Source organism: Fundulus heteroclitus, chromosome 9 (assembly GCF_011125445.2).
Source record: "Fundulus heteroclitus isolate FHET01 chromosome 9, MU-UCD_Fhet_4.1, whole genome shotgun sequence".
Classification (NCBI taxonomy): Eukaryota; Metazoa; Chordata; class Actinopteri; order Cyprinodontiformes; family Fundulidae; genus Fundulus; species Fundulus heteroclitus.
The window spans coordinates 9938476-9955536 of record NC_046369.1 but is presented as its reverse complement, the minus strand read 5'-3'; the positions used below and the strand labels follow the sequence as shown (position 1 = coordinate 9955536).

General features: G+C 40.1%; 1 protein-coding gene across 1 annotated transcript in view; it reads left to right on the top strand.

The window, feature by feature from the left end:
• Window positions 1-17061, top strand: part of rab3ab (RAB3A, member RAS oncogene family, b) — a 34215-nt gene that overhangs the window by 943 nt on the left and 16211 nt on the right. The window lies entirely within an intron of this gene.

Here is a 17061-nt window from a genome sequence, read left to right as displayed (position 1 = left end):
CAGCCAGGACTTGATGTTATCTCTTGCTTCACATGGTAAAAACCCACATGCATCCATGTAGCCCCCCCTCCCCTCCCCAAGCCCATTTCAAATGTCTGACAGCTTGTGGATAAAATCTGTGGGTACAATCGTATAGAAACAATATTAAAAAATCAGATTAGTCCTTACAGACTTAAGAATTTCGTGCTCTGAACAGCAAGGGGGTTTTAGCTGCCGATTGAATGCATCTGAATGCATCTCAGCATGAGCAGTTTCAAGCCCCAGTGAAACAACTGGCTCAACCTTTGCAGGAACAAAAAAAGCAGAATGTGCAGAGCAAATCTGCACAAGACGTACCAAAGCAGCAGAGGTAAAAAACAAAAGAAAAAAAAAGGACGTCTGGCCTCAAAGCAGCACAAAGTGTTCTTTAAACAGAAGCGAGGTCTTTATATTCTATTTTAGCTGTGCTGAATTCACCTGCACACTGTAACGCCAGAATAACATCCTCCACATCCTGCCTGCTTCTCCTCGCTGCTCTCTGTTTTCGGTGTAAGAGGGATGAGAAACGAAAGGGATGGCTATTTATAGCGCCCACTCCTCTCATCTCATCCCCACGCTTCCTAGAAGAAGAAGGTGGCACGTGATTGGAGGGGGAAAAGGAGGAAAAAACGCAGTCCCAGGCTACCGTGGAGCAGGGCAGCAGCTGACTAATACGCCCGCTGTCTGCTTGCATTAATCAGGAATTGCTGATTCAAACATTCAGAGAGTTTGTGACACGGTGGCAATGGATGTGTCAGGGGAACCGCTTCGTATTACACTGTTAAACATCAGCTCTGAGTATAACCAGATGAATTACAGCAGAGTCAATGATGCAAACACCGGCCGCTTGCTGTGAGCTCAGGTGTTCATTGAGGACTGACTTTTGGAGTTTTCCAACACTTTTTAGTCTCGGTGTACCGAAAAAAAGAGCAAAGGTTTGGTTTCATTTAATCTAAACTGATGGTAAATATTTTTAGTGTTTTCAGTGCTGTGTAAAGTATTTGTTCCCCTCACATTTGCTTTCTGGATTATTACCAAATGGGATTCAAATCATGATTTTGTTGTAAAACTGCACTCAAACCATCCACAACACTGGTACCATTTTAAAATATAACTATCCTCCTTTAGAAATAACCGAATAACCAATATTGTCTGATTTAGCATTATTGCTCCAAAATAAAGAAATTATTATGCGGGGGGAGTGGTGGTCTATTGGTCAGAGCAGGGGTCCCCAAAGCTTTCAACCTGCAGCCCCCAAAAATAACACTGCCAGAGACTGGTGATGCGTTTTTGGTGCAGGCTTTTTTTCTTTGTTTTGTTTTTTAGAAATTACGAGTATAAAGTGATAATAAATAAAGTATTTATCATTACCGTGTTAGATAAGGAACGTTCGGCTTCTTGTAATGTTATGCTTTGGTATCGGTTTCACAAATAGGACAATGCTAAATTGTTTTAGTGCATCAGCATCAAATTATTATTAGAATCAGGATTTTAAAGTGATTGTGCAAACAACTGTGTTGTTTTATTCTTGTAATATTTAATCAATAAGTTAATCTTGTGATGTTCTTTGTTGTTGTACACCTAATATTACTTGTGCTGACTCCCACATGGTGTCTCACAACTGCCCAGCGGGTCCGACCCCCACTTTGGGAACCTCTGGGTTAGAGCATTGCGCTTGCATCCTGCAGGAGTTAAAATCCCACAAACTGCCACTTTGGGTCCCTGAGTGAGACCTTTTGTCCCAGAATGCTCTCCAGACGCTGCATAGTCGTAGCCTAATGCGCCCCAAGGGATGGGTTAAATGCAGAAGACAAGTTTCATTGGAAACTATGTTGCAATGACAAATAAAGATGATTATTATACATAAAAATAATTCCCTATATAGTCTCACTGAGGGGAAGTTTGTCTCTGCGTTTAACTCTTAGGGAGCATTGTGCTGCCAACACTGAGTGGCACACAGGAAGCAGTTTACAGTCAAGGGTCTTGCTCAGGGATCCAGAGACTGAGTTTCATACTGCTGGCCTTTGGGGTTTTATATTATTATTATATTTAAAAAAATACTTAAAATAAAACTAATGATCATGCACAGAATTTGGTCCAAATCAACAAATAGATGGTTTAACCTTTGATGGTCTTTGGGTTTCCAACAGGACAATGATCCCAATGACGCCATAGATGAAAACTGGTCAAGGAACAGATAAAGCTGTCTAATGCTAAGTTTCTGGAATATTCCCGATGTCCAAACCTGTTAAAAACTTTCTCTTTATACTTACAAGTTGATTCAGAGCCAAGAAAGCTGCCAGTGAATGATGCTAAGAGGAGTGGTAAATTAGAAACCTGTTCTGATGAGGCTCATCTGTCAGATTAAAAAGTATCTTCTGATAATCACAACCTTTAAGAATGTTTTAAACATACATTTGTGAATTTATAACTGTTTTATGTGCCTGATGTAATATTAAAGTCGTGTTTTCATTAGCTGCAAGTGGAAAATTATCTTCATTTAGAGAAATAAGGATTTAAAAATATCAGTCTGGGTGTAATTAATCTACATAATATGTCTCTCTTAGTAAATTAAGTTAATCAGCTTTCTAATAATATTCTAATTTATTGAGATGCAGCTGTATTCAGTCAGAAATTTGCCGGGACCTTGTTGATTGTTACAAAAACAACATGTTTTTCTGCAACTTTACAAGATAAAGTCAATCAATTATTTGTGGGCTTGTAAAGGTTTGTCTGAATTAGAGGACAGTCTCAATAAATCCAAAGCTCATGCACAGAATTCTTGTTTTTAAAATTCACAGACATTTGTCATGACATTTGTGATGATAGGTGTATGCAAACATCTGAGTGGAACACAGAACCCAACAGTTTAGTTTACAAAATGTATAAAACGTTCCTCACTAAATTGCACTTTGTGTCTGCGAGGAGTTTATTAGAACCTGTAAGACACACAACAAATTCAAAGTGTTATATCTACATTTGAAACCATCTATTTTGAAAGATCAATGGCAATAAAACTGGGGGGAGACTTTAGGACCTGCAATGCAGAGTTAAACTGCAATAGTGAAAAGCATGACGCTGTATTAGGACAGACTGCACGGCCCAGTTTGATTGGATCATGAGCAAAAATGAAGCAGCTGATAACAGAGTGGAGTCCTGCCTTATCTCTCATTTCTCATAAGTATTTGTAGTATTTACAGCTTTGAATCTGTAGCAGAATTGCATTATGTGTAAAAATTCACTCTCTGTGTGACTCTGTCTCCTATCAAACAGAGTGGATGGAGACAAATCTAAAGGACCAATCAGAAGACAGATAGTTTTCATAGCCTTAGATGGTTTTTCCGAGCTGCAGGGTGTCAATTTCAAGTTCTAAAGTAGGGCTGAGTGGCGAATTTTGTCATAATATCTAAATAACCTTTCAATTAAATTAAAGTAATCAGAAAACAGATGGGAAGTCTGCTTTCCCCCCCCCCCCATTAGACCAAAATGACCCCATTAAACATGCTGGTGTAACAAACCTTGATTTACAGACTAAAAACCCCTCATGGCTCACAACTGAGTTAAATCTCCTGATCAGACAGGAGTGAGTTTGTCCTTGGAGAACAAACAACTAGAAAATGCCTTATAAAAAGAAATCCAACTATTTTCTGTAACGCTGGGAAAGATGTCCTAAAAGCGTTTACATTTCCCATCGTCTATACTTGCATATCCGTGCAGGTTTGTCCCTATTTCTAGCTGCCATTGGGCGAGAGGCAGGGTACACCCTGGACAGGTCACCAGTCCTACATAGAGACACACAGCCATGCCAATTCTGTCATGTTTTTGGACTGTGGAATAAAGCTGGAGTACCTGGAGGGAACCCACGCTTGCAAACTCCATGCAGTAAGATGTGTTGAATCACACCGCCAGGTTAAATAAAGCCTTGGGTCAGCTTGGCCTCGCCTCTCTGACATTCTGCAACACAAACACTTCAACCAGCCATAAAACCATAATAAGAGATTTGTGATGAGGTGTTGCTCCAAGAAGGGAGGTGTGTGTGTGTGTGTGTGTGTGTGTGTGTGTGTGTGTGTGTGTGTGTGTGTGTGTGTGTGTGTGTGTGTGTGTGTGAAGAAAGTTGATTTCTGGTGGCAGTTTTTGGTGCCTCCTTTTAAAATAAAACATTACCAAATTATTTATAAGCTTTTCTTTACTTTTTGAGCTTGGCAAAGTTTTTGCAACAATTTATAATTAATCCACAACCTTCTATTTCTCAGGAGTAAAAATATGACATGAAGATGAGGACAGGGGTGGGGAGATAAAAATCCAAAGCTCCCCAGCAGTGAACAGTGACAGTTGATTTTTATTATAATATTAAGTTTGCTTTCCAGTTTGTGATCCCCTTGAGCTTCCGTGCTTGCTGACTTGTTCCTAAAACATCCTAAAAATGTCCTTTCATCGAAGGGTAATAATGTCAATGTTATCCTGATTTATTCAATCTAAACCAGTTGTGATGTGTGAGTCAAAGCTGAACGATTTGGGTACAAATTACAGTGATGTCAGATTCCTGTCTTTCTTTTTTTTTTTTTTTTACCACAACTGTACGTTGTCATTTTATTCTTATTTTTGGTTTTCGTTATGCTGATGAAGAACGTAAATCGAAAAAGATGGTTTCAAAAGATGATTTGATTTATTAAGAGAAAAAAGTTATCCTAACCAGCCTGGCACTAGGTGAAATGGTAATAGTTAAATTGTCCCCTAGAGCTAATAAATGGTTCTGGGTCCACTGGGCCATGGTGTGCCATCAAGTGTCTGGAATAACTGCAAAGAACCCTTTTCCATTGCTCCAGAGGAATTTTTCTTAGCAGAAATGTTTCAGTCCAGCTGGATTGAAGGGTTCTCAGACATGAACAGACAGTCAGCCGTCATATCACAGTACTCTAAATAGAGTTTTGGGTCCAGACTTTGACCGTGCCAGTCCAAAACCTTCCTTTTGTTTGTGATTGAACCATTTCCCAGATGCAGTTGCTGTTGTTTGTTGCTGCCCAACCCAGGTCTGCTTAGGGTCACAAGTTGCATCTTATTATCTTATCTTTAGTCCACAGGATATTTCATCAAGATGTTTTGTTTGCAAATGTGAAACTGGCCTTTGTGTTCTTTTCATCCGATTTGGTCTTGGCTAAATCTGACAAAAACATCTCTTTTTCCCTTTTTCTTATTGTAAATCGTGAACGTTGACCTTAACCGAGGCAAATGACACATGCAGATTCTGTTCTGGGTTATTTTTTTTACCTTCTGAATGGGTTGTTGAGAGGCTCTTGTACTGATTTTGACGAGTCAGCCAGTCCTAAAGGTGTCATGGCTGTGTGCCGGAGTCCTAAAGCATTAAAATGGCTCTGTGACTCACTTCAGATGAATAAATTGATAGATGACTGTGTTATGGACTGTCTAGTGGTGGCCAGACCACAAGATGAAGATGATTCATCCAGATATTACGCAGCCTCAACGTGTTCTTGTACATTTCTGCAATGATTTATTTACGACATGTCAATTTGTGTCAATTTGAAGGCGGGGTGCCCCCGCTGAGTCGGCGGTCGGTTTCTGCCTCAGGCACAGGAGTTTAAGTATCCTGTTGTTCATGAGTTACGGTAAGATGGAGCAAGAGATGGACAGACGGATTGGGGCTTTTTCTGCAGTATGCTCGCATATTTAAAAAAAAAAAAAAAAACATCAGGCTACGACAACAGCCAAAACAACTGTGACTCTGTTTCTCATCTGATCTTGAGTTTCAATTTATAAGCCATGCTTTGCTATTTGAGATCTTCTAGCTCTTTTTCAGGTGATTTCTTGAATCTGCAGATCAAGCAGCAATCATGCTTGGGTGGGGGATAATTACTGTTGCTATTAATTCATGATTTACCCAAGGGTAAGGGTGGATAGCTTATTTCATTTTACTAAACTTTGACTAAACATACCAAAAAAAGGAGAAATCTGCAGCGCTGTATATAATTATTGCTTATAAATCTGACACCTCTGTCAGTCATCTCGCTGCATTTCTTTAAACAAGAATCAGCTGTTGATTAGCCGTGTGTTTGCAGAAAAACAGGCTGATTCTGATGAAATAAGCCTGACCAGGCGGCTGCGGGGCCACGGGGCCCAGGATCAATCCAGCTCCTGCAGGACGTCAATCTCCTTTAGGTGACAGGTTTAGAGGGGAGCTCGATGATGTCATCGTCCTGCCTCATAGCAACATTTGTTCTCATGATTGGATTAGGATTAAAAAATGAATAGAGACTTCCTTTGGCTTGACAGGACAGCATTCAAAAAAATCAGACAGGAACGTGAAAGGGTTATAAAATCCCTCCTCGGTTTTTAAATAGCCTAAAACAGAAATAGACGATTTATTTAAAGACATTATATAATAGTACAATCATTATTATACTTGTTGTTCTTATTCAAACAGAGCTGTTTAACATTTTTTAGTCGTGACATAATTTGTTAAAATACCGATGACCTGCAATCCTCTGCGTCTTAAAATAAAAGCTCAGGTTTTTTTTGTGTTTGTGCCCTGAGGAAACATGTCTCACCTCCGTCATTTTCTCCTGGCATTCAAATGATAAAAGACCCATCGACTGTCAGCCTCCATTCAGCCATCCTCTTTGAAATCTCACGACACATCTTTCCTGAAATTCAGACTCGTCCCACTGACTTGTTTCAGCTCATCAGACCTTGAGGCTTCAATCTCAGCCTGGTGGGACATTTACTGCGGATTATTAAAGTTTCTAAACTAAACGCATTTATCGGTATCCCTGCGTCACTTTCAGCATAGTAAAAGAAATGTGCAAGACAATATGAATAGTGCAAGTATATGTAGCAGCAGGATGTGTTGCAACAATAATCTGACCATACGATAATACAGGCAGTAAGTAAAACAGAAACTAATAAGGGAGATAATGGCAATAGTAATAAATCAACCCTTGCTCAGTTGAAGTTGAGGGACTTTCACAGATTTGTGTCGTTCTGCATTTTCAGAGCAGTTCTAAACACATTCAAAGATTAGGCAAATTAGTCCTCAAACATTAAACGTCCATCCTCTCTGCTCTTATGGTAATAAATTCAGGTTTGTGTGTGTGTGTGTGTGTGTGTCCTGTCTGGCAAGTGTAACATTAAGAATTGTTGTCCTAATGCCAAAGAGAGCCCAAGAGATTGTGCCTTTCACCAGTGGAGCATTACTGCTTTCGCCATAGTGCTCTGCTTGATACGTATGCAGAAAGCTTTGTTAGATTTTATTCTGTGACTATTTCATGTTCAATGGACACAAAAGTGGAAAGGTAGAGGAGAAAAAAAGATGAGACAAAATGCTAAAAGGGAGAAAGGGTGAAAAAAGAGGAGAGGAAAATGAGAAAGCAATACAACATCCTCTGAGTCTGCTTCTACACCTGCAAAGAGAGATATAAAAAGAATAGCAAAACCAACTGATAAAGTATTAGAGGTACAAACAACCAGCGCCTTGATACCATTACTGAAGAATATAAAGTATTATCTAATTTGAAATGTATAAAGTGACAGCTGAAGATAATAATAGGGATTTTCTGTATAAAATGAGTCTGAAAGTACCTGAATCCAAGCACCTGTAGGTGTTTGTGAAAGTGTAGTTGTGTATTTAAGGTTTTTCCATGAGAAAAATGTTCAATAGTGGTTGTGAGTAGCCAAAGACCAGCCCCCCAGAGCTCCAAGGCAAACGCCGGGAAAACCAAAACCCCAGACAACCAAAAGGACCCCCAGAGCAAAGCCGCCCGAGAGGGGCCAACACAGGGAAAGCTGCCTCCCCCATCCCAGTAAAGAGCAGGAAACCCCCCAATAGCCACAGTGCTGAAGCCCCTGGGAGCTGTGGCAATGAGCCCGTGGGATCCGCCAGCTACGCCAGAGTGGATTCAGCAATGGGCCCAGAGACCCAAGGCCCAGGGGCACCCTGCCCCCCAAAAGAGCCACGGGTTCCAGGCCCAGCCCCTGCGAAGCAGCCACCAGGAGTGAGCGAGTACACACCGAAGCACCCAGCCCCGGACACCAAGGACCACCAACGCACCACAGAGTCCAACCAATGGAGGGGAGCAGGACAGGGGGGATGGGCTCCCCACTGAGTGAAGACCTGAGATGTCCCAGGAGAGGGGGCAGTCCAAACCCAAACAGAAAACCAGGTACACATTCGAATGTCCCCACCCTTTGGCCCCCACATGCAAACACTCTTACCCTTCAAAAAAGAGAACCAGTACACGCACTCATTACACACATCGTCTACTCCCAGGTCCAGGCACCCTGGAGGGGTATCCAGCCCTTGGACCCGATAGGTGTCATCAGGGTGGGGGGTGGGGGGAGGAGTCGTTAATCTAGATTTCAAAGAAAAAGAAGTTGACTAAGACATTGTTGATGGTGAGGACTGATTGTTTATGGGGAATGTTACTTCCATCCTTGGTGACAAATGAGAATGATTTTGGTAAATTTTACAGTAAAATTTGTATTTATTGCTTCTTTAATTATCCATCCATCCATTTTCTAACACGTCTATCCCTTGTGGGGTCACAAGAAGTGCTGGTTTCTATCTCCAGCTGTCAAAGAGCATGAGGCGGGGTACACCCTGGACAGGTCGCCAGTCCATCGCAGGGTAAGACAGAGACAGACAGGACAAACAACCATTCTTGCACATACTCACACCTAGGGGGAATTTAGAAAGGCCAGTTAACTTAACAGTCATGGTTTTGGACAGTGGGAGGAAGCCAAAGTACCCAGAGAAAACCCACGCATGCACATGGAGAACATGCAAACTCCATGTAGAAAGACCCAGGACTAGGGTAGGACTTGAACCCAGGACCTTTTTGCTGCATGGCAACAGTGTTACCCACTGCAGGACTGTGCAGCCCCACTTCTTTAATTAAAACACGTTAAATCGAGTTTAATAAATCAAGTTTAGACTCTCCTGACAGTTTTCTTACACATATTCGCTGCATCTCCTACATGGATTATGGAAAACACTGTTCTTATGCTATTCTCATTTTTTTCCTGACTCGTTTCCTTAAAAGCCAGATTTTAGGAGGGTACAACTAGTTGTGTTGGTAACTGAATTTTTGAATGAAATGTGGATCTCTGCTGCTTTTTCTGAGTTATCATAGGCCAGTTTGTTAGTTTGTCAAGTTGGTTAGTCTGTTTAGGTGGGCGGCCGAGGCTTGAAAGATTTGCAACTGTGCCTTACTCTTCCTACTTTTATATGATGGACTGAACTCTCCGTGAAAAGCTCAGAGATTGGAATGTTTGTTTATAACCTGCTTTAAAGTTTTCCATAACTTTATCTCTGATCTGTCTGCTGTGTTCCTCTGTTTTCATGATGGATGTCCCACTTTGAGATGTTAACATGCCTAAAAGTTAAGGACCGTCTTCATTTTATCTCTACTTTACAATTATGCAATACTTTAGGTGGAAACCTCAAGAACATATTTAATATTGAAGTATATGGCTGTGACCTGACATCATGCAATTAAAGTTTAAGTGGTATCATTGTTTTTTTTACAAAAGTACTCAAAACACTAAGTGTGATAGAAGCAGTTAGAAAAACATCTGACTTGTGTTTGGTTTACTTTCACAATCCAAATGAAAGCAGTGACATCCTGCAGCCTGAAACACATTTGCATGGTGAGAATTTGTTAATTACTTTTAGATTAGTGAGAGAAGCCTCTGACTATAAGCTTCTGTATCAAATTAGAGTTTAGCGGAGGTTAAAGCAGCTCTCTCCTTTGCAGCTTATCTCAGGGAGGCAGAGAAAAGGCAGCAGTAATCTCTCCACACAGGACATGCTGAACAGCCACTTCTGAAAGCCAGCATGACTCTGAGATGGTGTTTCATGACATCCAGACTTGCAGAAGTGACCAATTATTTTTAACCCCCTGTAATCTCTGCTCAGCTTTGATTTTCAAGCTGGCACTTTGGTCTTGAGGAATAAGTTAGGAGTCTTTCCCTCAGGTTGTAGATTTGCTGCCAATCAACTGGAAAGTGGCTGCTTTGGATCCCAGTTACATTTCAAACTTCCTTTAAGATTTTCTGTTCCATAGCCGAATAAAGAATAAGTTAAACATTTGTAATGTTAAAGGAGAAAGATGGTGTGGGTCACATTATTAGGGAAGAGAAATATTCATGAAATGTTACATAACTAGTAAGAAAACATGGGTTCATATGCCAAAAAAGGAGTTTAGAGGCAGGAATAGCTGAGCAGGTTTTAACAGTTACAAGAGTGCATGGATTTCTAGTGAAGGAGGCCAAACTAGAAACTAAACGCCAAACCCTGACTGTGATCTAAAGTGGCTGCGATTCCAGCAAATCTGTTACTCAGAAACGCCTCCTTATAGGTTTGGTTTTGTCCTGTTTACTTAGTTAAATAAAAAGAAAGAAACTGCTGCACCTTACACTGTAATTTAAAGTTACTGTAATTTACAAGCTGTATTCTTGCACAAATGCCCTTTGCACAATCAATTCATACAAATGGTTTTAAAAATACTCACCTGTACACTGTTACTTCTCCTGCATTGTCGACATTTCAATTGTTTCACTTTTGAATCACTGCTGCACCTTATACTGTAAGTTAATTTCACTGCAATTCACAAGCTATATGCAACAAAATTTCGTTCTGTACGCACTCTGTGCATACAAAATGACAAATAAATTTGTCTAAGTCTAAGTCTAAGAAATGTTCACATAGGTAGCTGAAAAAGAATTAGCTGCTACTACTGCCCAAACTACTTCAATTGCCTCCTTTCAGTGCAGAGAAGCAGTAGCTTACATCAGCAGAGTCCAAAAATGCATTATGTTAATATTATGTTCTATTAGCCACCCCACAGTGGCGGTATCAGGTTGATGGCAGACACTCCAAGGTGCAGCTTCCAGCAATAATTTTCCCACTTTTCCTATTCAGCATAAATGCTTCTTTCTACCACTTAAGTCCAATGTTCTGTTCGATCTCAGTGAACTCCACCAAGGCACGGCCAATCAAGATCAAGAAACTTTATTGTCATTACGTAACCATAATGAAATTTTGGTGAGACATCGGCTCAGAATTCACACATTAAAGACAGAAACAAGTTGAATGCACTGACAACACTTCCTGACAAGCTAAAAAGTGTGCAAATAGTCCGAAGCATATGATAAAATTGAAATGTTCAAGTCAAAAAGGACAGATTGCAGTCACTTTACAGAACAATGTAAATTACTATGCAGTTGCATGATTGTATAAGACAATACGCTTTATGACAACTTAAAAAGTTTAATTCTTTAAGTTAAAGAACTGAGTAATTTGCACGGATTTCCAAACAAACACTCCGTGAGAAGCTAAAAGTGTGCAAATAGAACTTAGCATGCGAGTCAAGGACCTGTGGAACCAGTGGTATGTTTGCAAACATGTAACAGACTTTGAACTGGGCTGGTGCTTTAGTTAATTCTCTGCGGGGGGCGATAGCCCTCACAGCTTTTGGAAAGAAGCTGTTTTTAATTCTATTAGACTTTGATTATTGTTCCAGAATTGTTTACCTGATGTAAGAGGGACAAACAGCGCAAAAATATTCAGCAGCTACTTGTTAAAGGCATTTGATGAGATGAACCGGTGACTGTTCCTCTGGACTTGCTCCCATAGTTAGAGAAAGGAGACGTTTTCATTTGATGTGTAATGATCTGTCTTTTTTATGGCTTTACTGTCATGCAACATGCTTCATGACGCCTACAGACCCTGAGATGGAGCTTATGGCGTACTTTACCCTGCAATGTTTCTGAGCATTACATGGTCTGACCTCGAGGTGAATTTGCTGGGTTTTACACTCCTATGAACACAGACTATTTGTCATGATTTTGAGGTGTTTGATTTTTTTTTTCTTTACGTTTTTTTGTTTGTTTGGACATTTTCCTTTCTATTTACTGTACTTTTTAGTTCTTGCTTTTTTTAGTTCACATATCCATGCTCATTATTTGTTGGAGTTTTATCTATAAGGTTATTCTCTATGTATGTAGTGTTCTTTGCATATTTAGGTTTTTTGGATATTTGGTTGGATATTTTCTTTGGGTTTTATTGGTCCGTCTCATTCATATTTAATAGTCTTTTCTCCTGTTTCCCACTTTCTGCCACCTTGCCATCCAGCTCATTCAGTTCACCTGTTGCAGCTCATTATGTCTCATGCCACCCAGCTGTTTTCCCCACTACTTAAACTCCCGTTTGTCTGTGTCTGAGGAATAAGTTAGGAGTCTTTACTAACTTATAATAATAATAATTATTATTATCTTATTATTACGTCTTGTTGCTGGATTGTTTTAATTTCTGTTCATGCCTTACCTCCCCAAGTTTATGTCTTTTTTTTTGTCTGTGCTCCATTACTCATTCTCTTCGTGCCTAGTCTCCTGCACGATTTTAGTTGTTATTTTTCAATAAATCATTTGAAGTCACCGTGCTGCTCCTGTCTGCATTTGGGGTCCAATTCCTGAATCCAAACCTGATACTATTCCATATTTTCCCTTTTTAATAATCTATCTCTGTTTAGAGTAACTGGTTTCAAATTGTATGGAAATGGCCTTGTTGTCCTCCCAGATTGAAATGCAGCAGCAGGTGCTTCTTTAAGGTCATTGCTTCTGTCTTCCCCTTCTGGCACTGACAATATCATCATCAATGTCGACATCAATATGTTCCAAACCAACAAATGGCCTAAAGTCCTTTAGAATTTGCTGATTAGTCAATAAGATGCATTTTCTACTTTGCCTTCTTCATTCTAGTGGAGCAGTAACAGTTTTTCCCAGAAACTATAAATGCTGCTGTAAAGTTCAGCTTAGCTGCATCTGTATGCAACTTCAGTCACTCCTTGCGTTGTGTAATTCCCTCCCTTATCCTCTTACTTTTCCGTCATATTATTGCCTGTCTGCTTTAATTTCTTATACCTTCTATATCATTTAATCGCAGTATTGGTGAGTCACACTGCAGCCCTCAGGCTCTGGCTCAGGACCCAGCCTGTGTGCAAAGTGTTACCAGTTTCTCGTAAGGAAAGCTGAGAAATGCAAAGTGTTAAAAGGGCGCGTATGTACTAGGAAGTATGAAGGACTGCATTGTATGTATTCATATTAAGGTTTTATAAAGTCATTGTTTGCCAAAGGTGTCTCAACACACCCATTTACCCTGCTTATGACACTCGTAAGTGTCCAGTGTTTTACGTCATGCCTCTTCAATAAATAGATTTAAAAAGTGGGCATCTAAAGTGTCTTGCAAACCTATTTATAAGACATGATTCTTTTCACAATTCAACCCCAAACTTGCTGTACTTTGGTGGGATTTTATGTGATTTTCTTGTCCTTTGAAGCACAAAGTAGAAGAAAATTACATGATTTTTACAATTTTGTGAAAATGTTGTAATGTGCATTTATTCCCCTTAATTTACATATCTCTAAATAAAAGCTAAAATAACCTGTTGCTGTCAGAAATCACAAATTTGTTTACAGTATTATCCTGTTTGTAATTTAATCTCATTGTAATGTCAGTTTTACTTTGAAGTCCTCTTTAAGGTTTGCCTACGTATCTTGTAGTCCAAAAATAGAAGAAGGTACTCTTCCAAGAGGGAACCAAACTTTAAATTTTTTAGCCTACGTGCACTGCAGGCTACCTGGTGGAAAACTGACACTGGAGTTAAGTGCAGGTCAAAGATCCAATAAGGATTAAAATGTTGTCAATAAATGTTGTGAAGATTAAGTGTGCAGTCTGCTATTTGTCCATAGTTGGAAACTAACGCTACACATTACTCTGAAGACACCAGCCCCATGAAACGTGGTAATGGAAGTGTTATCCTGATGAAAAGTAAATGGCGCTAAACACAGGAAAATGCTAGGTTAAAATCCTGTTAGAGGCTGCAAAACACTTAAACACACATCTGTAGCCACAATTAGATAGTTGGGATCAAAGCTTAGTCATGTTTTAAAATGGCCTAGTCAAAGTCCAGATCTGAATTTAGCAGAGAATCTGTGGAAATACTTAATTGTATTTGTTCACAGATGCTATCTATCCAGCTTGACAGATTCTGGGGTGTTTCCCAAAAACGATTGCAAAGCTGGTAAAGACAAAAGCCAAAAGATTTGAATCTGTGATAGACATGTTTTTTTTTTCTCTCTGATATTTTCACGGGCTTCAGTTTTGGTGTGAACTTCAGCATGCTGAACTGAGATCAAACAATGGGCTTCTACTTTGGATTTAATATCTCTTTTGAAAATAGGTGCACAAACAATCAAGGTTAATGAGAGCAATGTCTGACTGAACACTGTCAGCTAACAGACTTTGGATGAGCTGATTTGTATTTTTTTTCATTTTGGCATAAAATGAACTTCAGGGTTTTGATTTGTATAATTTTGGGAGGAAAATTAATTTTGTTACACATAGAGTCTCATTATCGCAATGTTCAAGAACACGACATCTACATTGTTAGGAGTGTACTTTGACATCACTATCAAAGAAAAAAAATGACATCAACCAAATGAAAGTCAACATCCCTGCGGGGGCAACTGTTTTTACACAGCGTCAGTCAATGCAACTACAATGAATAAATGCCTTAAGCTGTAATTCTAACAACATTCTCTACACTTCACTGCAGTGGAGTGTCGTTTCACACCTTTATGTGTGCGTTGGGGAAGGGCCGGCTCCTGTTCCATTTTTAACAAGCTTTTCTCTGTTCCTTCGTGTAAGCTGATAGGCTGTGAGACGGGAGCTGTTTGCTTTGTTTGTACGTCATTGGCTGCTAGTTCTAGCGTTCCTCTGCCGCCGACTCCAGATAACGGCCTAAACATAGAGACGGGTGGAGGGACGCTCAGACGGCTCGGGTCGTTGTGCCCTCAGCACTTAACCAGGTCTTTAGCTTCGGCGCTTTTGTTTACCTGGTCGCATCCAACCAAAAGGTGTTGAGTTGTTGCCGTACAACCTCATCTGTTTATTTACGTGTTTATTTATCAGGAGTTTTTTTGAGATCCGCTGGGCGATGTCCCCTCCCAATGGAGGCAGGCTTACAACACAATGATAAACTCTACTTGATCATATTTTTTATCCACGGTCACTTGCCCACTGCTAGATTTTTAACTCTGGTCGGTTTGGTCTAAATTCCTTTATCACATTTCCTCCAGTGAAAGCCTCATGAAAGTATTATTTAGTAATTATTTAATATTTTGCTGCGCCATTGTCCCTGTGTCTTGTCAATGTTGTTGTCTGGCTCTGCCTATTGCTTTTTGCATGTTTAAATGACCCTTGCGCCTATGCTTCTAAGCTGCCAGAGTTGTGACTTTGATTGTCACCTTGCCTTCTCCAAGGCTAGGCGATATAAAAAAAGATTTAGCCTCGGTCAGAAGACACAGACGATAAAAGCATGACTTGACCACAAAGTCAGTTTGAATTTAAACTCTCAATATCTCTCGAGACATCGATCTATCGTTGTCACCAATAAAACACATTCTGTCTTTTCTTCTTTTAAGAGTAAGACGTTTTTACTTAACCAGTGTCTGTCAGTCGTGCAAACAGGAGAGAGAGGAGAGCATTACTGCAATGTGGTCTACGTACATTTACAAGTCGTCTGCATAACAGTGAACAGACACTTGGTGTGCAGTCATAATTTCCCCCCGGTGACAGCATATAAAGTTATAACAGAAGGGGACCTAAAATATTAGCCTCGTGAGACCATCCTGATCTCGCGAGCTTTCAAGGTTTCACTCGCAGATCAGTCTGGCTACTTTCCGTTAAAGAAAATTTGGAGCCGTTCACCAAACGAACGTCCAATCAGCGTTGGCTTTGAGGCAGGTTGAGGTGTGACGCAACGAGAAGATCGACAGTTCAGTCTAAAGAACATGGCGGCTTCAGCCGATGAAACTAGCGTTAGCATGGCTATCGAGCAAGTTTTATCGGAATTACAGAGTATTTCTTTGCTGAGCTAACGAGCCTTTACCTGCAGCAGCAAGAGTAGCTTGGCTTGTGGTTGTGTTTTCGTCGTCGCTCGTAACAGAGCGACGACGAAGCATGTTGACGAGTACGTCATATGCTTTGTTGATCTGATTGGTTTATTTGGCCCGTCTATCACCAACATAGGCCAATCAGCTAACCAGTATTTTCGCCCCTTCCCAAAATTTCGTCAACGGAAGGTTTCCAGATGGATATGCGGAGCAAATACATCTGGCGGAGTCAGGTAACTAAAATATAGCCTTGTGGCACTCCAACAAAAGGGGATCATTCTAGAAGAATAAAATGAGTACTGAACAAACTAGTAAAAAAAATTAAGTAGTGGTAAACTGAATCCTGGTGTTCAGGAAACAAGATGGAAAACTAACGCGAAAGAACATAGAACCAGTAATAAAAACAAATCCAACTATCAAACCAAAGAAAGTGTTAAAAAAACACACAAGAGAAGATGACAGTATATAAAGCAGACATGCAGGATGGGGTTACTATTTGAGGGACCTACTTGCTGTTTGACCATTAACGCTTAAGTTACAGCCGTCACATAGGTAGTTGTCAGTGGTGTCGTCGTTATTGTAGCTATCAGGCTACAGCTTTAATGAACTGTAACTTAAGCTGCAAGCATGAAACTTCTTCCAAATTGTTTGAGGAAGAGCTGAATGCAAACATTTCCATGGATTTTAATGATCTTTGATGCACATTGTTATGCACACTTTTTTTCACCCTTTAAAAATAAATTGAAAGCAACCCACAAATTGAACGTCTCTCAGTCCACAGTTGGCCAACATAATTATCTGAAGGCTACAAAACCACTTTTTCAGCAATTGTGTGTAAGTCTCCAAACAGTATCTTGAGTGGTAGATGATGCTGCATTGTCTTCCAGACACATTGACTGATTGTCTCGAAGATTTTACCAATAAGAGAATGCAGATCGTTATTGTTTTTTTTTTTCCTGACACTGCAATGTGCGTCTATGATTAATATCCAAGCAGTATATGTGGCACTTTAAAAACCCAACTAGTTAATCACTAGTTAGCCGCTTCTAATGCTGAGTCTAACAGATGCTGCAAGAA